Below are 26,799 nucleotides of genomic sequence, written 5' to 3'. Positions count from 1 at the left end.
TCTCGAGTTCCCTCACTAGGAAGCTTCTACCTCATCTAGACATTTTGGGGACAGGAGTATGTGCTGTGATGGACACAAGCACCATTCTGCAGCTGCCCACTGCGCAAGTTTTTAATTTTGCAGTGGCCACACGGAGCGACATCTGGCCATGAGAGTACTTGACTGGCAGACAGAATGATTGCTGTGGCTGAACTGATGGGACACTGACACTGGACAAGCAACCGGGCTGCTGATATAGAGCAAAAGCTTTACCCTGGATGATTTTGGAAGTCTTGCCGAATGTGATGGGACCAACCTATGTGGCCATGTCAACAGGCATCCTAATGTAACTCCCAGCTACTCAAGAGGATATCTGAAGAGTTTCTGTAGAATAAGGTGGTGAAGGCAATCTCTCAATTTGCATATCTGTAAAATGACTGATCAAATTTGAATGTTAAATTGTTTCTCTGTTTTATATCGGTGCCAACGGCAGTTTTAATGTAAGTTTTTAATTTCAGTATTGTTGTGCCAAATTCTTAAAGGTTTTTGTTATAATTTTGGTAGTTGGGGACAACTGCTATTTTTCCTGTTTTCTTAAGCAGCCATAGCTCCTAAACTACCTTCAACGTGTTTTTTAATTGAAACCATGGACATGATTAAGTTTAGTTCTAATTTACTTGTTTTAATAAAGGTTGTTAAGTATAAACCGCTTAATCAACTAGCCCTTCCACTCTCCTGTCACACTCTTACTCACATTCTTTATTATTTCAACTGCACTGTCCACTGCACTATAATGTCAAACATGTGATACTACACTAGGGTGCAGATGAACACCAAATCAGTCAGCACTGAGCCACAGTGGTTGGTAAACTGAAAGGGCCACAGCTCCCGAACATTCTCCAAAGACCGGAAAATACATTCCAACTCAACATAATAGATGAGATAATTTTATAAATGAAACATTTGCAGTCTTGAAAACTTATTGATTAATCCCTGTTGGGTCCTACATAAAATCCACAAGTGAATTCCTAATAACCATTATTTGTTGAACATAGTTCACACCAATTGTAATAAATGAATAAATAAATAAACAAATAAACAGCAGAACTGATCCACAGAATTACTACAAATGGCCTATTTGAGACAAAGTGACCTTCTCTACAGCAATGAGTTTGGGTTGCCTAAACACTGAGTGATGTGAAACCTATCCTGTACTCTTAATACGTGATACTCCTACAATGGAACCACAGTAGCTTGGATGACTAACACTGAATAAAAATTAGTTTAAAATAAGGAGATAAGTATGGTCTACCACCCATTAAGGTTATTTAGCCATATACCATAATATTTTAACACTACCAATGTTCAAAGGTTAATGAAGCAATGACTACAGAAGCATACATTTCATAAATTAGATACCATATGGAAAAAGCTAAATATTTGCTTGAAACAACATGCAGTACTTGAAGACTCATATTCCCCAAAATAGATGCTGCTGGGTTTCTGTACAATCTTCCCCTATTAGTAACTGAAATGTGACTGTGGAGATTCAAGGAGATGATTGAAATAGCCCAAAATGGAAGTGCTATTTTGAGAAATATAATACTAAATATTTCATGTGTTAATATTTTTTGCCAAATCACTTATGATTCTTATGAACCTTCTGTGACTTTTGCTCCTGCGGTATTCAAATTTGTTAACCTTTGATCATTGATTGTGCACAAATGCACAGTTTCACAGATAAATGACAATGATGAGTGGCAGAGAAGACACTTCTTCAGACTTAAAAACTATTTCTATATGGGTTAAGCCATGTCAGCTGGGTTACTTTCCTTGTGAGAGTTATGGATATAACTTGGATTTGGTATTACGACACTTTTCAGAAGTTTTTGACTCAGTATGTTTTTTTGGAGACCTAGTCATGAATGTGACAGTCATAACATGTCATGAATGGATAAAGAAGCATCTACAGTTACTGAATTTCATACCTGGTATCCTCATGGATGTGTAATAGGATCATTACTGTTCATGTAATACATTAATTGCTTAGCAGATAGTATTAGTTGCAGGCTCAGCTTTTAGCAAATGATGTATCTATGACAAACAGTCATTCAATGAAGAATTGTAGGAATGTCCAGCTGGTTTTCAACAAAATATACAAACAAATGCAGTAATGTTGCACTACGGGGTTAATGAGTCACAGCAAAAGTCAGACCTGTCCTACCACTGTTTGAGCGTAAACAACTTGTAGAGATATGAAGTTGAACTACTAGATAAGCTCAGTCTTAGGTAAAACAAATGGCAAGATTTAATCCATCGATTGGCCACCAGGAATTTTCAATTTGGCTGAGAAGGAGACTACTTATGCCATACATTAGAGTACTGCTTAATTCTGTGGGATCCAAAACTGGTTGGACTAACAGGGACCATTAAACTTGTGCAAAAGAAAGGGATAGTAGAAATCGTTACACACCTGTCTGTTCTGTGGACGATAATAATGGAAATTACGGGTAAAGTATACTGATAAGATAACAAAATCCCATGAAATATATTTACAAAAATATAAAACTCAGTTATCAGGACAAAATCTTCACATAGCTTTTGAACACCATATATATCTGCTGAGGAGACTGCAGAAATAAAAACTTACAGCAGGGCATGGAGAAAGGCATGCAAGTAATCATTCTTGTCAAGCTTCATCTATGAGTGGAACTGTTAAAGAACCACCTGCAAAATACCTTGCCATCTTAGTATATAGATATACAAGGGATGTTCCAAAAGCAACTTTTGTCATTGTTTTTGAAAGAGAACGTGGTACACCAGGTGACACAAACAAGTGCCATACGAATTGACATCCATTGCTAGTTTAGAAAGAGAAGGGGTGCCAGTGGAGGAAGAATAACAGAGCACCAGAAAAGAGAGAACAGCAGTAAACTGGCGTAGCTGAGGTTATTAGAGCACCTATCACGATGGCAGACAGATGTGCACTGACAATGTGGTCGCCAATGGAAATGTGTGCTGTTATCTGGTGTGAATGGGCACATGGGACTAGTGTGTGAATGCCTACAGATATCCCCATCTAGTCTCAGGATGTCACTTCCAAACCAGTGCTGAAGTGCAGCAGGCTGTGCAAAATTTTCTTGCATCCTGAGGCACCAAGTTTTACCAGAGTGGTTTCTTCAAACTGATTGCACACTATCACAAATGTCTTAATATTGGTGGTGACTATGTCAAAAAATAGTGCAAGATGTGTAGTTTTTGATGCCATGGTGTGTTTGTTTTTGGCAATCAAGTTTCGTCATTGTTTTTCAAACAGAAATGTGTTTTCAGAACATCCTTTGTAGTTTACTTTACTTTTTGCGTGTTCTATGAATCACATTCACAACAACTCAACTGTGACCTGGAACGTATCAATAGTTTCCAAATAAGACACATCATTTTCTCTGCTGAAACACTGCTACATTATGACCATTTATGTAACCAGATTTTTTATCTTAATATACAACAAAATTTGAGAAATGTAACCCAAGCACATTCAGAAATTCATAGTTGTCAAATAGAAAGGCTTTCAATTGGTTTTTAAAACTTTTATTATTTACCGGCAACTTTAATTCATGAAGGTGATCAAATATTTTTGTTGCAGCATACTTTGCAACTTTCTGTGCAAGGGTTAAGGGAATATTGGAGATAGTGGAGGACATTTTTGTGCCTATTTAAGGGTGCTGCTACTTTCAAATGTGACTAACTCTTCACAACAAAAGGTCATAAAATACTCAACATACGTGAGGCTCTTGTTACTGTGTATAATTTTTTAAACAGCTGTGTACATGAAGTCTGAGGATGGGCACCAGATTTACTCTCACAGTTCTTTTTCTGTATAATGGATACTTTATGTGTACATCCAGATATGACCCAGAATGTTACTCCATTTGACATCAATGGATGGAAGCATGTAAAGTAGGCTAATTTTGCAACGTTTTCCAGTACCAAATGTCATGTACTGTGGGCAACACTGAACCCAAAGGTTTGAGAAGATATATGATATTCATATCATTAATTTGAACCCAACAATTACGTTCAATAAAAATTCTGATAGACATTGCTACCCAAGAACACTGAACAGTCAGTTTTACATCTTTCCTTTCTCCTGTGATGTACTTATATTGATAGTGACCTATTTGCCTTGCACTGTACTGGATGAACTGTGATTCATAAAAAGCAAATCAAGCAATATATCATTTACCGACAAATAATCAATAATACTTCTGAATAATTGATTTATAGTTCCTTTTACCTCAGCATGCCGCACTGAAGGAGATCGAGGGAAGGAAGCGAGACAGACTAGAGCTCAACACCTTGCAGGTGTCAAGATCATTACAGGGAAAGGATGGGAAAGAAAATCAGATGCAACCTTTTCAAACGAACTGTCCTGCATTTGGCATATCCAAATAAGGGAAACTCCAAAAAATTTAAATATGGGTGGTCATACAGGACTCTAACTCCTGTCCTCCAGTGTCTTAACCAGTGTTCTACCTCACTCAATCCAGTTCAGAAACCAGCAGTTCAGATAGACTGAAATCAAATTCCTGTATCTCTATCACACAAGGCACACCAGAAGCTTACAAATAAGGTACAAGGCTAGGATGCGTGTTGGGGCCGGTAACATTCCTTGCGGATCACCTATGAGTGAAATAACAAGACGAGGAATTAATATCCACACAAATCACCTTCCATCATGCTGTGCACATTGGTTTGCAGACAATGTAAAGACAGATGAATTTTGATACTTACCAGAGTTTCTTCCTTAATGAATATGTCTTCAATCTCTTGATTTGGAGATGTGGATGGGTCAGTTTCAACCTGAATGAAAATAAATGAGAGGTACAGGTGCAACACAGGCTACAAAAATACAGAAAAAATGGGTCTAAACAACATAAATGAATATGTCATGACAACTGAAAGTCTGTGAAAGACTGGGACTTGAACCTAGGCAAAATTGCCACATTAGTCAGATTGTCTGACAAACTGTCCTAGCCTGATTCAAACTTTCATTTGTCACTGATGTTCCCTCCTACAATTTCACAATCCTATTTCCTGAGGTTCTGCAACCATGACATGTGTGGTACAGAACACAACAGCAGCTCTAGGGGAACAGAGTCGGTGGACCACTGTGGCTTAGCCTCACACAAAGGATGTACATGAAGTTAGTTAAATGCTGCAATATTAAATAACTGGGTCATTACGGATGAAATCAATGTAGCATATTTCAAACGCTCCTGCTTTGAGGGAATCACTGAGATTGTATGTATGCTGAATTGCTGTACATGCAATTTACTCAACAAAAAATTTACAACAAATTTAAAATTATTCAAGAGCAGAAAGCATATCCTTTGCTTTACTCATCTTTATGGATCAATGTTCTCATCTATCATTGATTGTAGTCATTCCATTATTTACTTAAAGCACTGGATTTTGCTATTTTGTATGCATCGAATGTGGAATTGGTGATTTCAGAGTTAAATCCAATATGCAATTTTACTCATTCTTGGCTTTGTTTATATTTTCTTGAAGACATACCATTCAGAATGTGTTTCCACTCTACTCAAGTCACCACTTCACATACTGCTGGCCATACCATTACCATCATGCCTGCTACCCAATGAACAACAACCATAATGTAACATCATCTCATTCCAAAACACAGAGTAAAAACCATACATAACAGTATAAATTCTTACTTAAGTTAACAAGTAGTCATAGTGCTAATCTTGACAATAATTTAAGGTTCTGTAAGCTAATTCTGTGAAGTGAAACTATTATTTTGGAATTTCTTTTTTTTTTTTTGATTCTATACTGTAATTAGAAAAGGCAAATATAATTTTGCTATAACTGCTTTTTGGATGTGATACGATCACCCATACAGCTATTATTTCCATAATCCATAAAATAAAAGTAAATCTGTAATGGTTTTGTCTGAATTTTTGAGTACAAAAATGACAAATTAAACTTATCAATACTGTACAGTGACATAAACTGAAGAGACTGTTACCCATCAAAACAAATTCGCATATCATCAACATATTTCACATTGTAGGTTCAGCATATCCTGAAAGTTTTCACTGGCATAATTCATGTTACTCTATCTACACCAATTTCATCCATACCGATCTCTGCACTCGTTACTGCTCTTTTAACTCATTTCAGTTACATAATAGACACACAGCTCCTGCAACACAAGCATGAGAAGTGTTCAGTACCCGCTGTATTAGGCACCTCACTGTGCAGCTGCAGGTTGAATGTCTGGAATCAGGTTGTGCGCAGGTTGCAGGGAGTTGGCTTACAGAGATACTGTACGGCTGTATAACAAAAGAAGAGTAGACCATTCACACCGGGGCACCCCCGGGGTATGCCTCCCATTTACTCAAACCATACTGAGGCGATCTTTGTGACTAGGAGAATACTTGTGCTCAATCTGGAGCCAATCTCAGACTTTGCGTGTCTGAACACAACACCCAACTTCAACTTGGCAGTTGCTTCCAGTTTTCCAACACTGTGTACAGGTTCTCCTCTAACCCTCTATTGAGTTAGTACTCCTAGGTGAAACAATTTTATGAGGATTAGCTCATCCAAAGACTGCAAGTTGATTCCTGGAAGAATCTTTCATTTTGGAGCGGCACTTGTACTGAAATTCCATCTCAGTGCCTTATAAGTGTACCTCAAGTTTCACCACAAAGGACCACAGTTTTATAGCATTAAATTTTATAGCAACTAAAACATATGAAACCATATGCAACAGTACTTTACAGTACAACTATATTATTTTTAAAATCCAATAATACCCACTGATGTCTCGTAACATTGAAAATATTCAAACTAATAATTCCATCCTTTTATTATCGCCATGGCCAATCACAGGTTAGGCAATTATTTTCCGGGGACTACACTAACTACAGATGTAATGGAGTTGGTTTTCTCAGAACTCAAGTTGAAGGCGGTATTCACTTCATTATCATTTCTGAAACGGCCTAAGACTGTTAATTTACTCATTTACCTAATGAAATTGGTTTTATTGTAAATTACTTACGTAATTAATGATGGGAATTTGTATACTGCAGCATTCCTCTGTGGAGGGCCAAGCCCACAATGACGCTCAACTATCCACAGTACAGAGCTGGTAATACTGCTGTCACTACTTGATAATTTTGCTTTTAGAAGTTTCAAGTTCAAATTTTCAGCCTTCACCTTCACTAAAACTTGCATTTTCAAAACTATCTGAGCCAGAAATGCAACTTCAAATGCAAGCTCCATTACATCCTGGATCAGGAATTAATGTGTGAATATCAGAAAGGTTTTATATACAGGACTATTTTTCCACCTTATCACATTCTGGACACTGAGGTACCTGTCTTAACAGTGTACATGCTTTGGGGATGTCCATTAACTACCTGAACTCAAAACCTCACCAAATCTCATTTAATGATGGAGGACAGGGCAATGAAAACCTCACATCAGTTTGTTAATGGAAAGAATATACATTACTATAGTGGATAACATTTTCATTTACAAAATTACTCTCCTGTATAACAATATAAAAGTGTCCATCAACCTTTACGGCCCCTCTGAACTCAATGCTATCATGCCAGCAAGACATTAAGCATTCATGGGTGGATGCTAGGATGAAGTTCACCAACGTGACCTCTCTAGTGATCATATAAATGAAGAGAGAGAAAAGCTAAGTAATCATACAGTTCAAGGAAAGTAAAAACAATGTCATCTTTCATTCGCAAAGTAAGTAAACGTTCAATGAGATTTAATGTATTGTATAAAATATATCAATACAAGACTAGTTTTTTACATATCCATCAAAACTATGAATACTATATTCACAGAGTCTTTTCATCTGTCTGTCCATCTGGATACTTCTCAGAGCTGGAATGTTTAAAATAAGTGTTTTAAAATGTTTTTAATCACGAGTTAAAAATACTATTTAATACACATACAAATGTATGTACCACATTTTTTCTGTAAAATTAGCTGTCAAATGACAGCTACATTTACAATGGAAAACAACAATTTTAATTGATTTAACTTTCTTGAAAGCTGCCAAATGGTTGAGAATATTCAGAGAATATCTGTTATCATAATACAGGGTTATTACAAATGATTGAAGCGATTTCACAGCTCTACAATAACTTTATTATTTGAGATATTTTCACAATGCTTTGCACACACATACAAAAACTCAAAAAGTTTTTTTAGGCATTCACAAATGTTCGATATGTGGCCCTTTAGTGATTCGGCAGACATCAAGCCGATAATCAAGTTCCTCACACACTCGGCGCAGCATGTCCCCATCAATGAGTTCGAAAGCATCGTTGATGCGAGCTCGCAGTTCTGGCACATTTCTTGGTAGAGGAGGCTTAAACACTGAATCTTTGACATAACCCCGCAGAAAGAAATCGCATGGGGTTAAGTCGGGAGAGCGTGGACGCCATGACATGAATTGCTGATCATGATCTCCACCACAACCGATCCATCGGTTTTCCAATCTCTGTTTAAGAAATGCCGAACATCATGATGGAAGTGCAGTGGAGCACCATCCTGTTGAAAGATAAAGTCGGCGCTGTCGGTCTCCAGTTGTGGCATGAGCCAATTTTCCAGCATGTCCAGATACACGTGTCCTGTAACGTTTTTTTCGCAGAAGAAAAAAGGGCGGTAAACTTTAAACCGTGAGATTGCACAAAACACGTTAACTTTTGGTGAATTGCGAATTTGTTGCACGAATGTGTGAGGATTCTCTACCGCCCAGATTCACACATTGTGTCTGTTCACTTCACCATTAAGAAAAAAATGTTGCTTCATCACTGAAAACAAGTTTCGCACAGAATGCATCCTCTTCCATGAGCTGTTGCAACCGCGCCGAAAATTCAAAGCGTTTGACTTTGTCATCTGGTGTCAGGGCTTGTAGCAATCGTAAACGGTAAGGCTTTTGCTTTAGCCTTTTCCGTAAGATTTTCCAAACCGTCGGCTGTGGTATGTTTAGCTCCCTGTTTGCTTTATTCATTGACTTCCACGGGCTACGCATGAAACTTGCCCACACGCATTCAACCGTTTCTTCGCTCACTGCAGGCCGACCCGTTGATTTCCCCTTACAGAGGCATCCAGAAGCTTTAAACTGCGCATACCATCGCCGAATGGAGTTAGCAGTTCGTGGATCTTTGTTGAACTTCATCCTGAAGTGTCGTTGCACTGTTATGACTGACTGATATGAGTGCATTTCAAGCACGACATACGCTTTCTCGGCTCCTGTCGCCATTTTGTCTCACTGCGCTCTCGAGTGCTCTGGCGGCAGAAACCTGAAGTGCGGCTTCAGCCAAACAAAACTTTATGAGTTTTTCTACGTATCTGTAGTGTGTCGTGACCATATGTCAATGAATGGAGCTACAATGAATTTATGAAATCGCTTCAATCATTTGTAATAGCCCTGTACATGACATTAAGTTTTATAAAAATAATTCTGAGCATTGCATTAGGTATTTTTTGTGGTATAAAGCAAAAACATGAACATATCAAATAAATTTAATTATTTAAAAATTATAGGGTAAACTTCAAGTGAGGGAAAGGGAGGGGGTTTGACCACATCTCATCTAGGGAGGAAGGTGGGTCCAAATTTTCTTAAAAAACCCTCACACAATTAATGGACGTACCTTTTCCTATCTCCTCCGCAGACAGGCCTGTTTATCGAGATGCCACTCTCTACGTCCACATACCTGTTCCTTGTTTCCTTATTTTACATAATTCTTAAGATAATACTGGATCATCTCCACTGATAGTCATGTGTGACAACATTTATTTTATTCAAAGGACATAAATAAAGAATGAAGTTGGAGATACCACACCCTGTCAAGTTTTTTACTAATATTTTCTGGTATGATTGCTGTAACTTTGGCATTTGTATCCTGTGTATTGATATTTACAGAGCATTAAAAACAAAGTGTCAAATAGAATAAGAAGTGGTGTTAGTCATCAAAACAAGTAAAACAAGTCCGATTAACATGTGCCAAGAGAGGCATACTTTCTGAAATCTGCATGAGGGGCTGAAAGACTATTGGTTGCTGATGTGAGCACAGTCACCACTTGGTGCTTCATAAAGTGTGTCAACAGTACACATCGCTTTGATGTGGTCAGTAGTCAGTTATGTGGCAAGAGTTTTGTTGTAGCATAGCTTGTTTTGTTAGTCTACGTAACTGTACAGTCGATTACTCACAACCCTTGGTGTTTATTGTGGTGTCTTAGCTACTTATACAGATTACTTTCGTACTGTTTTTAAGTACAAATGGTCCAGTGCATTTTCTTTTCTCTCCAACAATGGAAACCTACTACTCCACAAATGATTTGGCAAATACGATTTTATGTTTCAGTTTAGCAAACGTAAATAACTTTCAAGTATGTGAACTTCATGCTGAAAAATATCTGCACCTCAGAGTAGCACCTAATAAACTGTTTGCCAAACATTTCCACAGACCTAGTTACACAGGTTCTTTGGCAAACAGTTGATAGCCTTGTCCACTCCATACACCTGATATGGATGGAACATGGTATCCTTTGCGGACAAAAATTCTATAAAATGTGTGACGATTAGTTGGCTGTGTGGTTCCTACCCTTTTCTAGACAGTACTTCATACACAATTTCTGTATCCATACCAGCACAACCAGACATCAAGGCAACAAGATCACAATTGGCAACTTGCAGTTCTATCGATGGCGCAAGTAAGTGTGTAGTGCAGATTCTTTGTTTGTATCTAACATTTCACTTACAGATAAGGTGCGCAGCTTACATCAATTTGTGTCATAAACTTCCAATATGAGCATGTGTGGGCTGATGAAAACCTAATCCACCTACACTAAGAGTGGAAAAGCACTGTTTCTCAAACAACAAAAAGACAGGTGTTTTTGGGCAAAGATTAATAGGGGCACAGAGACTAAACAGTGCTCATTATCAGTATTTTCTCATTAATACTGATCAAGGACATGTCGTGTCAGTGAAGACTACAGATAAGGTTGATGCACAACGGCACACCAGCACATTCTCACAGCAGTGTGGTAGAACACGTAGCACTGACATTTCAGGACCACCACTGGTTTGGTTGGGAAGGCCCCACTCTCCTGGTACCCCACACCTCAGTTATCAATACTTTCACTTATGGCAGCAACTGAAGAAATAATGGATTTAGTTTCAAAGGAGTGTGATTCCTAATCCTGGAGAACAAAGTTAGTTAGTAATAACACTGAGCCCCTCCTGTAAACAAGAATTGAGATCTAAGAAAGTATGTGATTCCATGAGCTCCTTTATAGGATCTGTTTTCTTGTTTTGATGATTACTACCACTTCTTAAATTATTATACACCTTTTTTTTAAAAAAAAATAATCTGTTTATTTTGTGTACTGTCTTGTTCCAGATGTGACCAGAACATCTGAGTAACACCAACAACTCTGACACTTCTATGTGTCAAAGATTTCTGGGGGTGTGAAATAATAAAAAAAGAAATGTGTTGACAGGGAGAACCAGTCTGCTGATTTGTTGTTGCAATCATACAAAATAAGACTGCAGGGGTGCTGCAAAAAATAAAGTAAATACATTCTCTAAATAAGAAAGGATCATAAGGCAAAAAATATTACAAGCTAACAGCCCATAAATGTACAACATGCCAAATAGTTGAATCTGAGTCATAAGTAATGCACTTTAAAGTGAGATATTACTTCAAAGATTGATGCACTTATTACGGTTTTAGATATAAAAATAACAATACAGAAAACCTGCCAAACTTGTACTAAATTTCCAGAAAAGCAAGACCCACTGAAGGTGGCTCGCAGCTGTGAAAACAAATGGGTAACAAATGATCTGAACTTGGTCAATGATTGCAGAAACCAGTAATTTCCATTTGAAATTTTGTGTGATTGTGCTGGACAATAACCCATTTTAAAAAGGCTTATTTGTTTCCCTATCTTTGGTTTTATTTCTGAGATACTGCTACAATCTTAAAAAACAAAAAACAAAAACATAATTGCTCATATTAACATTACTTACTGACTCTTGTTTGATGGTAGTCACACCACAGACAAAGCTTTGATGTTGTTCTGCTTCCATCTTCTGGGGGAAAAAAATTAAAAAAAATTAACACAAAACAAACAACAAAGAACTAACAGCAGGTAAACCACTACAAAAAAGTGGGTGACTAGTTCCAAATCTTTTATTTTCTTTGACTGGAGCTTCAAAACATGCACAGCTACTGCATGGGAGTTGACAATTAAACCAATTGGTGAAACCTTGTTTCACAAACACACACAGATTCAATCTGTACTTGACGAAGTTTAAGTTTATTCAAATCATTTTTCTGTTTACATATTTTTTTATAATATGTAGATTTTTTATAAGTTGCCCTTATATGTAGAGCTTGATAATCAGAGCTCAAAGTGATGTTAAGATTGGCAACTTGTTTTCAGTGTTCGGAACTGTAAAATTGTGCATTTCACAAAACAAACCAAAAAAGTGATATTCTATGACCACAACATCAGTGAGTCAGAGCTGGAAGCAGTGAACTTATGCAAACACCAGGATGTAACAATTTCTAAGGATATGAAATTGAATGATAACATGGGTTCTGTCATAGTAAAGCAGTTGGCAGAAATCTGTTCACTGGTAGAATATTGGTGAAAGATGCAATATGTGTATAAATGACATTTCTCACAAAAATCTCACGTGACCCATCCCGGAATATTGCTCAAGTACAAGGCTAAGAAGGGATCCTGAATGTATACAGATAAGGGAAGCATAAATTGTCACAGGTTTTTGACTCAAAGCAGCATGCCACAAAAATGTTAAAAAATCTGAATTGGCAGACTCTTGAAGATAGATGCCATATTTACTGAGAAACTGAGCTGTGATGTTTCCAGAAACAGTATTATGTGAAGAATCTATAGAGCCAATGTTCAGCTCTCTGTGTATCACTCCCACAGAAACTGTGAAGACAAGATTAAACTAAGTACAGAATGCTCAGAGGTATTTCAATAGTAATTTTTCTCATGCCCCAGGTGTAATCGGAATTTTAGAAAACCCTAACAGGTGTTACGGCATAAAGTTTCCTCTTCCATGCACTTTACAGAGGTTTGCAGATATGCAAAATGTAAATCTTTCAAACATTTATATCAAAATGAAAGAAATATTTGTTCATCATTAATTCTGTAAATTATCTGAACATTTGGAACACGGATCCACAAAATGTTTTTAGTGCTGCAGAAAAGCAAATTCGTTGTGTATAACCTTACATGACACAGCTTCAAGTATTTTCGTTACTTCATCAGTTGTTAGTATACTCGAACAGCAACTGAATAGCTCATTAAGAAAATATTTCACATTAAAGATTACCTGAACAACTAAGGATAATGCTAAAAACTTTAAAAGGTTATTGTTAATATTGAAGACTAATAATCTCACAAACCCCCTCCCCCCTTGAACCATGGACCTCGTCATTGGTGAGGAGGCTTGTGTGCCTCAGCGAAACAGATAGCCGTATCGTAGGTTTAACCACAATGGAGGGGTATCTGTTGAGAGGTCAGACATATGTGTGGTTCCTGAAGAGGGGCAGCAGCAGCTTTTCAGTAGTTGCAGGGGCAACAGTCTGGATGATTGACTAATCTGGCCTTGTGACATTAACCAAAAGGGCCTTGTTATGCTGGTACTGCGAATGGCTGGAAGCAAGGGGAAACTACAGCCGTAATTATTCCCAAGGGCAGGCAGCTTTACTGTGTGATTAAATAATGATTGTGTCCTCTTGGATAAAATATTCCAGAGGTAAAACAGTTCCCCACTCGGTTCTCTGGGCGGGGGACTACCCAGGAGGACGTTGTTATCAGAAGAAACAAAACTGGCATTCTACGGATCAGAGCATGGAATGTCAGATCCCTTAATAGGGCATGTAGGTTAGAAAATTTAAAAAGGGAAATGGATAGGTTAAAGTTAGATATAGTGGGAATTAGTGAAGTATGGTGGCAGGTGGAACAAGACTTCTGGTCCTGTGAATACAGGCTAATAAATACAAAGTTGTAGGGGTAATGCAGGAGTAGGTTTAATAACGAGTAAAAAGAAAGAAACACAGTTAAGCTACTACGAACAGCATAGTGAATGCATTATTGTAGCCAAAATAGACACAAGGCCCATGCCTGCCACAGTCGTACAAGTTTACATGCCAAGTAGCTCCACAGATGACAGAGAGATTGAAGAAATGTATGATGAGATAACATAAATTATTCAGATAGTGAAGGGAGACAAAAACTTAATAGTCATGGGGGACTGAAATTCGACTGTAGAAAAAGGAAGAGAAGGAAAAGTAGCAGGTAAATATGGAATGAGGGTAAGGAATGAAAGGAGCAACCGCCTGGTAGAATTTTGCACAGAGCATAACATTCATAGCTAACACTTGGTTTAAAAATCATGAAAGAAGTTTGTATAGTGGAAGAGGCCTGGAGACATTGGAAAGTTTCTGACATATTATATAATGGTAAGACAGAGATTTAGGAATGAGTTTTTAAATTGTAAGACATTTCCAGGGGCAGATGTGAACTCTGACCATAGTGAAGGCGGCAGAGGATCAAGTAGGTAAAAAGATGAGGGCTAGTATAAATCCTTGGGTAACAGAAAAGATATTGAATTTAACTGATGAAAGGAGAAAATATAAAAATGCAGTAAACGAAACAGGCAAAAAGGAATACAAACGTCTCAAAAATGAGATCAACAGGAAGTGCGAAATGGCTAAGCAGGGTAGGCTAGAGGACAAATGTAATGATGTAGAGGCATGTATTGCTAGGAAAATTAAAAAAAGCTTTGGAGAAAAGAGAACCACTTAGGCCTCAGTTTAATAAGTCACAGCTGAAAAATATAACACGAATTCTTTACAGACAAACGGAAAAACTAGTAGCAGCCGACCTCGGGGAAGATCAGTTTGGATTCCATAGAAATGTTGGAACACATGAGGCTATACAGACCCTAAGACTTATCTTAGAAGATAGAGTATGTATGGAAAGGCAAACCTACATTTCTTGCATTTGTAGACTTAGAGAAAGCTTTTGACAATGCTCACTGGAATACTCTCTTTCAAATTCTGAAGGTGGTAGGGGTCAAATAAAGGGAATGAAAGGCTATTTACAATTTGTACAGAAACCAGATGGTTTTACATAAGAGTGAAGGGGCATGAAAGGGAGCAGTGGTTGGGTAGAGAGTGAGAAAAGGTTGTAGCCTATCTCCGATGCTATTCAATCTGTATATTGAGCAAGCAGTAAAGGAAACAAAAGAAAAATTTCGAGTAGGACTTTAAATCCATGGAGAAGAAATCAAAACTCTGAGGTTTGTCAATGTCACTGTAATTCTATCAGAAACAGCAAAGGACCTGGAAGAGCAGTTGCGCGGAATGAACAGCGTATCGGAAGGAGGATATAAGATGAACGTCAACAAAAGCAAAATGAGGATAATGGAATGTAGTCAAATTAAATCAGGTGATGTTGATTAGAAAATAAGACACTTAAAGTAATAAATGAGTTTTGCTACTTGGGGAGCACAATAACTGATGATAGTCTAAATAGAGAGGGTATAAAATGTAGACTGGCAATAGCAAGGAAAGCATTCCTGAAGAAGAGAAATTTGTTAACATCGAGTACAGATTTCAGTGTCAGGAAGTCTTTTCTGAAAGTATTTGTATGGAGTGTAGCCTTGTATGGAAGTGAAACGTGGACGATAAATAGTTTGGACAAGAAGGGATAGAGACTTTCAAAATGTGGTGCTACAGAACAATGCCTAAGATTACATGGATAGATCACGTAACTAATGAGGAAGTACTGAACTGAATTTGGGAGAAGAGGAATCTGTGGCACAACTTGACTAGAAGAAGGGATTGGTTGGTAGGACATGGTCTGAGGTATCAAGGGATCACCAATTTAGTATTGGAGAGAAGTGTGGAGGGTAAAAATCGTAGAGGGAGACAAAGAGATGAATACACTAAGCAGATTCAGAAGGATGTAGGTTGTAGTAGGTACTTGAAGATGAAGAAGCTTGCACAGGATAGGGTAGTATGGAGAGCTGAATGGAAGCAGTCTCTGTACTGAAGACAACAACAACAACAATCTTACAACTTTACTGAATTCAACATCTAACTCATCACGTGGAGATGTTGCATCAGTTTTCAGATAGAAAGGACTACATGGGCATACAAAAGCCATGTACTGGCTTGCTCATGCTGCTAAAGTCATCTGCAAATATATATGACTGTGTGCAATGAAAAGCATTGAGAAACTACGTGAGCAGTATAGTGCATTAATTGATTGTTTTGTTGATCCTTAGTAGAATATTTTATACATTATGAATGAAAGAAACCTGTGACACTGGTGTAATATTATACCAATTTATTATTTTCAGTTGTTGTGCCATTGTCAGATACAAAATTAAGTATGCATTGCTGTTTTTAGATTAGATTAGATTTACTTTCATTCCAATTGATCCGTAGTGAGGAGGTCCTCCAGGATGTGGAACATGTCAGAAAAACAACAATACATGACAAATATTTAAACTAAAACAAATAAGCTAATGTACCATTCCACAGGTCCCAAGTGGAATGATCGTCATTTTTTAATGAACACTAAGAGTCATTTTACAAATGCTATTGCACTGAATTTAAAATAAAAAAGTTTTTTATTTATTTATAAGGTAAGAAACATGTAATACAACTACTGTAATACTTATTTACAATGAACACATTACTGCACTGAAATGGTGCAGAAGTTAGATTATACTTACACACACACACACACACACACACACACACACACACACACACACACAAATTTTCAGTGAACACATTACTGCACTGAAATTGTGCAGAAGATATGTTGTACTTATATACAAATCAGTTGGTTTTCCTCAGAAATTCATCAATGGAGTAGAAGGAGTTGGCCACCAATAAATCCTTTAGGCTTCTCTTAAACTGAATTTCATTGGTTGTTAAGCTTTTTATGGCTGCTGGCAAGTTATTGAAAATGTGTGTTCCTGAATAATGCACACCTTTTTGTACAAGACTAAGTGACTTTAAATCCTTGTGAAGATTATTCTTATTTCTAGTATTGATTCCATGAATTGAGCTATTGGTTTGAAAAAGTGATATATTTTTAATGACAAATTTCATTAAGGAATAAATATATTGGGAAGCTGTAGTTAGTATCCCTAGTTCCCTAAACAGGCTTCTGCAGGATGTTCTTGAGTTCACACCACATATAATTCTTACTGCACGTTTTTGTGCCCGGAAAACTTTAGCTTGGCTTGATGAATTACCCCAGAAAATAATCCCATATGACATTATGGAATGAAAGTAAGCATAGTATGCCAGCTTTTTCATTTTTATATCCCCTATGTCTGACAAAATTCGCATTGCAAACAGAGATTTGTTAAGACGCTTCAGCAGTTCTGTGGTGTGCTCCTCCCAGTTGAATTTATTATCAAGCTGTAATCCCAAGAATTTAACACCGTCCACTTCTTCTATCTTCTTGTCATCATATGTTAGACATATACTCTTGGGACACCCCTTACAAGTTCTGAACTGCATGTAGTGTGTTTTTTCAAAGTTTAGTGACAAAGAATTGGCTAGGAACCAGTGATTAATGTCTACAAATATTTTATTGGCTGATCTTTCTAAGTTTCTATGGGACCAAAGACTTTGAAAACTGAGTTACTCTGTGAGATGTGCTAGTTTAAAGATCTATGTGATACATTAAATAAAGAACTCAATGACAAATTACAACAACTGTTCTGAAAAGAAAAGCAAATTGGGTAATATATAGTAAGCTTTCATGACATGTTCCAAGGGGGTGACTGAACAAGATAATCGTGACCTTAATCATCCATTATTACAAACAGGTAATATATTATGATACATAATATCATAACATTGTTACGTTCCATCCTGGATTTTACAATGTTTAATATAAGTGACACTCAGCATGTAAGCGAAACAACTGTAATCATGCTAGGTAGTGTTCTTTTTAAGGGGCAAGTGAAACTACAGTAACTCAAATAAAGAAAATAAAGGAAAACTGGAACTTAGGAGTGGCAGGGGTAATTTTACAAAGTGGTCTGGATGAGATTATTAGCAGTACTGCAGTTAGAAGTGGTGAGTAAGGCATCTGATTGTTCTGTACTAACCTTGGGAAAATAGTTATATGCTCATTAATTTCCATAATTTCAAGGTACATTATCTTCCCTCCTTTGTTATGTATCACCTCATGTTGCACTTGTAACTTGTGGCCTTCTTTACACAGGTTGACTGCAAAGGTAGAGTCCCCTTTTCCAAGTCTTCAACTTTTATGGTGTCCCATCAATTGGATGGAAATTGTGCTGCCAGACTGTCCTGTCTAGTATTCGTGACAATTACAAGTGATTCTGTATGTACTACTCTCTTCCAAAGTTGAAGAGCCGTCTTTGCCAGAGGGCAAAAGGGTGTCTAGTACTGATGTGCACATAAACAATTGTCTGTTTTGAAAATCAACTGAGCTACTCTGTAGATGCACTAGTTTCAAATCACTGACCCACAAAAATTTCACAGCTACACATATTTATGTTTGTAACTGATGGTGGCGTAACAGATGAAAATTAGCTTGAAAAGTAATAAATATTGTACAATGTTACATCAGTGTAATGCATGTGTTCACTGACAACAAATAGTATAAATTATCCATTCAAAAAGTTGTGACACTGATGTTATTCCTAGTATACAAGTGCTATCAGCACAGCAACTATAGTGACTGTAAACAACAGTTGTGACATGTGAGCTGTCAGTTATGAGCAGACAGTGCTAAGTAGTGGACGTGTGGCCATAGCCCGTCAACATTTTTGTATCACAAATAACAACAGAGTAACAGCTGAACTTCTCTAAATCAGGTGTTATGGGTATTCTCCAGAATGTTTTGAACAGGAGAAAATAGTCTGCAAAGTATGTGCCCACCTCGACACCCAAGTATAAACAACAATGTACTGACATCTGTCATGACTTGACTGAAATGCAAAATGTGGACAATTTTGTTTTGGGACAATCATCACACATGATGAAACTTGGCATTATCAATATGAACATACCACAAAATGACAAAGTGCAAGAATTCATAATGCTCTGACACCACCACTCAAGCCATAACACGAGTCAAAGATCCGACAGGAAGATTTTTCTGACACTTATATTATACGGTTGTATGAACGTTCTGTACATTGCACTCAATGCTGTGTGCGTGGTTTCTTCTTTTTTTTTGGGGTGGGGGTGGGGGGGGGGGGGGGGGGGAGGGGCGACTATGAAGAATACCTGAGGCATTAACACCACCATCTTAATCTTTCTCTATTTTTTATTAATCCAGTCTCAAAACTTTCTGAGCTGATGGGGTGTATTACATTTTATGTTATTGGACTAATTTGCCCAAAATAATCAAAATATGTACAGTAGGAACAAATAAGGCCTGTATGTTAAGAGGAACTGAATGAGCTCATATTAGTCGGTAGTCCATGCTCTATGCTGTGATCCTGATTTAGGTTTACCTAAACAACTTTAGGTGAACTCCAGGATTCCTTAAATACGACCACAGCCAACCACCTGTCCACTCTATAATAAAAGACTTGTGTATATTCACATGTCTGTATGCAGCGTGTGTCATAATTAACTGGTAAATCCAATTCTTTATGGAATCGAACTCCCATGTACCAAACAGCTTCAAACATCTGATTACTTTACAAATGAGTTACCATGTTAAATATATGATATAACCATGCAAGTGAAAAAGCTTAGAAAAGGTTTAAAACTATGATTACTTTTTAAAAAAACCTTTGTGGAATGTGCTACATACCATCCACTGTAACGTCAACGTGGCATGTATGATAGAATCATAATGGAATAGGATCTATAACAACAAGTTTTTGAAGACGACAGCCTTAAATGTTGAAACCATTCATCAGGAACAAACAGAATTGAATGCAATCTTGGCTATTAAAAGTTTCTTCAAGGCAAATACAGATTGCTCCTTCCAATCTCCAATTACGATAAATTTTGAAAAATCATTAGGTGTTACACAGGAGTAGGACTAACAGACAACAACAAAATAGGAGTATGAGTAAACTACTACAAAGTGAAACAATTATCAATAAAGTCCTTTGACTGTGAGCGTCGCCTAACCTTTGACAGTGACCTTTCATCTCGGTAAAAATGGTAGAAACCATAGAAACATTTGAACCAGCTAAACAAGGAAATTTTGTTCTCATACCAGTGTCACTGAATAAGTCTACAGAAAGAAAAAGCAAATAGTGAAGATGAAACGAACTACAAATCCAATAAAGATTGAAACAATAAGATTCTGTTTCAGTAAAATGCTTCCTGAACTGTGATTGCGTCATATGCAACAAAACTACGAATGGTTTCACTGGTATTGTATACAGCTTTCATAGGGTGAGTCTAGAGTACGGAAAGACAAAACGTGTTTACTTTATGTAGGCAGGCAGTGTCGAAGTCTTTCAGGAGCAATTCATGATATTTTACACAAATATTATCTACACTGTTTTCACCATATTGAAACTGGAGCTACGTCAAGTACTGCAGTTGAAAACCTAAACAAAGAAAACAACCACCTGAAAAAGATGTAATCATAGGCAGTGCCAACAATGATGACAAAAAATAAGAGTGAGTCTGCACTTTAGAGATGACAGGATATTATTTCCAAAACTATATCAGACAAATGAGACAATAATGAATTTAACCAGTGCAAAATGATCCACCTAGTGGCCATAGATTAATACAGAAACTCAGCACTAAATTCTGACATACTGAAACTGCGTAAAAAATTTAGTCGTGAGTAGTTACTACATATAGCTAAAATGAACTGTGAAAAACATACAAGGCAGAGATTTCACTTAAACAGAAAAAGAAAGCTGAAGTTAGCCAACCAGATTGCATGACTCTTCGATGTGATTAATTGTAGCTTTTTGTGCCATTTCACTAACTCATAGACCAACTGTATCTTTTCAGTCTAACATTGGCCTCTGATGATGCTACAGTTCAACCCACCCAGTTAGCCGTGCAGTCCAATGCACTGCCTTCCAGGTGCAAAGGCATGCCAGTCCCCAGCACGAACCCGCTCGACGGATTAATTTCGAGGTCCAGGGTGCCGGCCAGTCTGTGGATGGTTTTTAAGGCGGTTTTCCATCTGTTTCAGCGAATGCGGGTTGGTTCCCTTTATTCCGCCTCAGTTACATTATGTCAGCAATTGCTGCACAAACACTTTCTCCACATACGCGTACACCATAATTAATCTACCATGCAAACATTGGGGTTACACTTGTCTGGTGTGAGACATTCCCAGGGGGTGTCCACTGGGGGCCAAAATGCACAATAGCCCTGGGTTCAGTGTGGAGCAGTGGAGGGGTGAGAGGACTGCTGCAACCTGTTATGGGGTTGTGTACCACTGCAACTACAGCGGGGACGAAGCCTCTCCGTCGTTTCTAGGTCCCCTGTTCAATACAGTACAATGCTACAGATCAGAAAGTCACTGTAACTAAGGATTCATATCCACATTCATGGACTTCACCAACTCACAACCAAACTGTCAGTTTTCAACCCAATCTAGACCTCAGGCTGCTACGAGTCAGTCTGTCATCACAATTTATATTCCAAAAATTAATGTAGATACAAAATAAATATTATCAGTATTCTGTCCTCTTTCTGTTTGTGTATGTATGATGTAAAATGCCACAACATCATTATGTCACAGGTCAATGCCGAAGTGTGGTATCGGTAGGTTCAGTCAACATCTCTGTTGAACTTCAAAGAAACAAGGAGCCTTGCCAATAACCGGCAGATTGTTCGAGATGCAAGAAGGAACATAATGATATCAAACTGAACACTGTGGATGTGGTGTCACCGCCAGACACCACACTTGCTAGGTGGTAGCATTTAAATCGGCCGCGGTCCATTAGTATACGCCGGACCCGCGTGTCACCACTGTCAGTAATTGCAGACCGAGCGCCACCACACGGCAGGTCTAGAGAGACGTCCTGGCACTCGCCCCAGTTGTACAGCCGACTTTGCTAGCGACGCCACACTGACAAATACGCTCTCATTTGCCAAGACGATAGTTAGCATAGCCTTCAGCTAAGTCAATTGCTACGACCTAGCAAGGCGCCATCACCAAGTTATATTGAGATGATAATACTGTATCAACAAGACCAATGTTCACCAATTGTGGATTAAAGTTAAGTATTCCAGCAGCTACATACTTTTCTTTATAGCATACATTACGTATCCTGTTTCAGACCTCACGCCAGCCTACGTGAGTTAAAGTGCGTGCCTTTCGGCTTCCTCTCATTGTGTCTAGGCTGTCTTGCCTAGACACAACAGTGGATGTGTATGAATCATGTAATTCAGTTGAAGAATCAGGAACAGAATTGAACAACTTATCAGTGCAGTGTGAAAGTCAACTGATTTACAATTGCTTATATCGAAGTGTTGTGATTCACAAAAACCTAGGGATTAAAAGCAATGAAAATGACTTTAGCAAAACAAGTAACTTTGTATTTTTAAAAGTTCAGAGGCTTGATGGTAAAGCTGAAATCTTGGAAGAAACATTACCATAAAAGGAATACTGTATACCAGAGGGTTATAAATACAAAAATCATTCATGCGGGTCTCACTATCGTAATGGTAGTACTGTTAACTATCCATTTCCAATGACATTAACTTAAGGACACTTGAGTTTCGTTGGAAATGGATGGAGAAACATTTTGAAATTACAGGAATCATACACAATTGCAGGCAAGTTGTTTTTGGTGTTTCTACCATGCCACTGGTGCTGAGAAAAAAATATTTCTAGATAACTTATGCAGCTCATTCAGGTATCTGACAATGTAAAAATAATGTGTTACAATAATCTATGGGAGACATAAATTCTAACTTTGACAGACCATGCAACATACCTAATATAAAAATTATATAATAATAAGGCAGTGTATTGTGCACGGTGTGAATTTATAACCCACCAGCCTAATGCATGAGTAAATAAGATATTTGTCAAAGGTCCTAATGCTGTGTATCAGTTGGTACAGTTTACTCGAATATTTTGTATACAGTACGGTTTTTATATATTTTTATAAATACTGTCTATGCAACATGCCAACTACAGAAATCAATGCCTGAGTAAGCAAGATATACACACTGACCCAAATAACTGTAGTTGTGCTGTCAGAAAAACAGAAGATATAAAAATAACTATAAATCACACACTGTAACACTAAATTCTTTTTTTCTAATACTTAACTGGGTTTGAAAAATTCTTCATTACATTCCTCACGATATTAAGGCCGCTAGGCGATCAAGTGATGTCATACAAACTCACACTATGCAAAATTATGACAACGAACACTTTGTCTACACATAGCTAAAACATTTGTTGTGCATCTTGGGTGTAACCTGTGAATAACACAGAATCATAAACAACCAACACCAAAATGTTGGGGGTCTATCATCACGCATATTTCACAATAACAATATTTAATAGTTTCGACCTGAATTTGTCACTAATGCAGGGTAATGTTGATAAACAAATTACACACAATATATACACTTATCATTACGACAAAACTAACAATTTCCAACGTGAATATTGCGGGGATGCGCTCAAGCTAATCCTTCTTACGTGTGATCGCCCTCTCACAAATGATTAACACAAAACTAGGGCACACCACTTTTCTGCGCTTGATCGACAATATTTCTGTTTATTTACTTCGGATTTTGTGTGTTTACATTCAACCAAAATCGCTTGTTTTCAATTTCAGATGGTATCGAAAGCTATCGAAAGTCGCAAATGGGATGTCTAGAATCCTTCGTATCCGCATTCTGTACTACAGTTTGGGACAATTCCAACGACTGAAACGTTGAAAAGTATACACGTCGTCACCTAAATCCAGAGAAGCAGTCTGTCCTGGATTTTTTTTCTTAATACACAACACTGCTCAAAACAATGAACTTCATTTAATTTCCATTGGATCGTATGTTGGTCCTACTGACATGAAAACAACAGGCAGTTCATCCCGTGAGATTCAAATTCATCGGAGCGAAATACACACGAATTGAAATATGTATATGTCTTGTAGGAGTAGATACTGAACATATCACATCCCTCTCTTATAAAAATAAAATTATTTCTGCCGTCTGAAGGTGACCACCCAATGCACACCACATGAGACTGAACGCCTCAATTTGTTAAGCATTCCAATTAATAACGAACGAAAGTGGCTCGAGCTGCGGATAAATTAATCAAAACCTCCAATTCTATCTGATTTGCACTTATAAATCTTTTCATTTTCTTATCCTTCTGACGCAATTCCTACGATAATTTCACTAATTGGAACTATATCTTACTCTCGCATTCACAATAAATGTTGTTCAGTATTAGATAATGAACTTTTTAAATAACGACAGTCACTATACTGACAGCGGGCAAAGATGCTTATTACCGTCCGCGCTGATTTCGTTCATTTGTCGCGCAAAGGATGTAGTGATGTCGCCACACCCTCCTCCCCCCCCCCCCCCCCCCTTTCGCAGCACCAATTTTTTAAATCGAATGCTCCCGGTATGTGAGGGAATTTGTATTTAATTTGCCTGCCGCTCCTGGAGAAGACGACTGGTGTAGGCGAAGATTAGGTCTACTCCTGTTCCGAGGTTGATGCGTCGGAGTCTTCTGCTAGACCCAAAGGCCTTGTCTCCTCACTGGAGCGCGATGTTATGGTATGCCAAGGAGACGTACCTTCGTTGGTATACGCAGGCTTGTGTCGCTCTATTTACCTTCTTTTTCAATCTTAAAAGTGTGGCTTCCACATGTGGTTACTGTTTAAGCTCCTGAATATGGAGAAACGAGGGAAGGAGGCATGGTATCATCCCTGAACCACACGTCAGTTGTTTTTCCTAAATCTTATGCACAAACACCTGTCGGTCTCCGTGTCTGACAAAAGGGCTACGTTGAATGGACTTCATTCGGACACTGAGTTGCTGTGCAAACTGGATGCATATCTCCATAACGAGAGGCTGTGCGGATGGTGGTGAGATCTGTTATCCTGGAATCCTCAAACGCTCGCCATAGGTCATTTCTACTGCTGAGCATTGGATGTCCCTCCTTCACTGCATTTCTCAAACCTATTAGAACCAGTGGCAATGCTTCTGACCATGATGATGAACTGCACGTAAGGCCCATTTTGAGTGTAAGGTGGAATCGCTCTACAGTTTCATTGCTCGCTGGATGGTAGCTTGTAGTGCGGAGGTGGTTGCAGCCGCACAGTAGAAGTTCGTGGAAAAGTTGGATTTCAAACTGTTTCCCGCGGTCTGTTGTTATGTCTCGCGATACACCAAACCTGGGGAGCCAAGCGAGCAGCAACGCCTTCGCGACCGATTGAGCAGATACTCTCTACTAAAAAAATAAATTAATAAAAATTGCTCCACGAAGGAGTTGTGCAAATTGGTCACAAATAGATGTTCGTACAGGTATCGACGGAGAATGCAAAACCGTAAGCTCTGGCGGCCGATGGAAGAATATGTGACGGGGCAATGCAATTTCACCACGGTGCTGTCACGTATAGTAAACAGGGAGCATGACAAATCCAGAATATAAAGTCTTTGCGAATGTCAATCCGAGTACTCAGTTGGATAGCAACTATCCCTCGCACACAGGGGCGAGAACAATATACACAGATGTCACCACCTGAGGTAGGATGTTCAGTTGGGCTCAAAGAAGCCAGTTGGAGTGATTGGCGAATCGCTCGACATTTCAGTGAGAGTGATGCCTCTATTCGACGATGTTGGCAGAAATGGGTGAATTGTGGCGAACATAGCATCAAGAAGTAAGCGATCGACCTAGTGAGACGACAGAATGTGAGGATGGAGCAATCATCAGAGACGCACCCAGAGCCTCGAAGTTATTATTATCAGCGATTCGACGTGCAACCGGTAATTCAGTGACCACAGGTATCATTAATAGGCGATTCACAGAAAGGCAATTCAGTTCGTTGTGCTCTTTGCGCCGCCTACGATTGACCTCTGCACATCAACAAGTCCGTTTGCAGTGGTGTCTGGCACAATTGGCCTGGAATCTCAATCACCGGAGTGGAATAGTTTCAGTGACGAGAACCGCCTCGAACTGAACCCCAATGACCGGCAAAGACGCCCGTGAGATACCAACCTGAGTGTGCCCGCAATATGGCTCGACAACCAAGAGTAATGAAATGATAATGAAATCAAGACCCTAAGCTGCCGACAGGCGTTGATATACATCAGCAGGGACAGTTGAAAATGTGTGCCCCGACCGGCACTCGAAACCGGGATTTCCCGCTTACATGACAGACGCTCTATCCACCTGAGCCACCGAGAGCGCAGAGGTAATGCGACTGCAGGGATTTATTCCTTGCACGCTCTCCGTGAGACCCATATTCCCAACTTAATGTCCACACACTACATTCATAGTGCCCCTGCCCATTACACTCATTACTCGCGGCAGACAATCTTGCCGAGTCCCGTAAGAGTTCAGGTAATGCGTGTGCATCCACACAGAAGAAGGTCAATGGCCAGTTTGTCTTAACTATATGAAGATGGTATCTGTTCTTTCGGATGTGTTCAAAAGAACAGATACCATCGGTGACCGTGCAGCTCTAGAATGAAATGATACTGAAATCAAGACCCTAAGCTGCCGATAGGCGTTGATATACAT

At 38.4% G+C, this 26,799-nt stretch overlaps 1 long non-coding RNA gene across 3 annotated transcripts in view; it reads right to left on the bottom strand.

The window, feature by feature from the left end:
• The window catches only part of LOC124551176, a 45,544-nt gene extending 21,550 nt beyond the window's left edge, over positions 1–23,994 (bottom strand). Inside the window, exons 1-4 of one of the 3 annotated variants that reach the window (XR_006967793.1) lie at positions 23,609–23,994; positions 23,362–23,513; positions 12,068–12,130; positions 4,771–4,839 (exon numbers count right to left, since the gene is read on the bottom strand). This is a non-coding gene — a long non-coding RNA (uncharacterized LOC124551176). The remainder of the gene's footprint in view (positions 1–4,770; positions 4,840–12,067; positions 12,131–23,361; positions 23,514–23,608) is intronic. The other 2 variants (XR_006967791.1, XR_006967792.1) reach the window with 2 other exon arrangements.
• Between the last annotated feature and the right edge of the window lie 2,805 nt (positions 23,995–26,799).

This window comes from Schistocerca americana, chromosome 9 (assembly GCF_021461395.2).
Source record: "Schistocerca americana isolate TAMUIC-IGC-003095 chromosome 9, iqSchAmer2.1, whole genome shotgun sequence".
NCBI lineage: Eukaryota > Metazoa > Arthropoda > Insecta > Orthoptera > Acrididae > Schistocerca > Schistocerca americana.
This window is presented reverse-complemented; position numbering and strand designations above follow the sequence as displayed.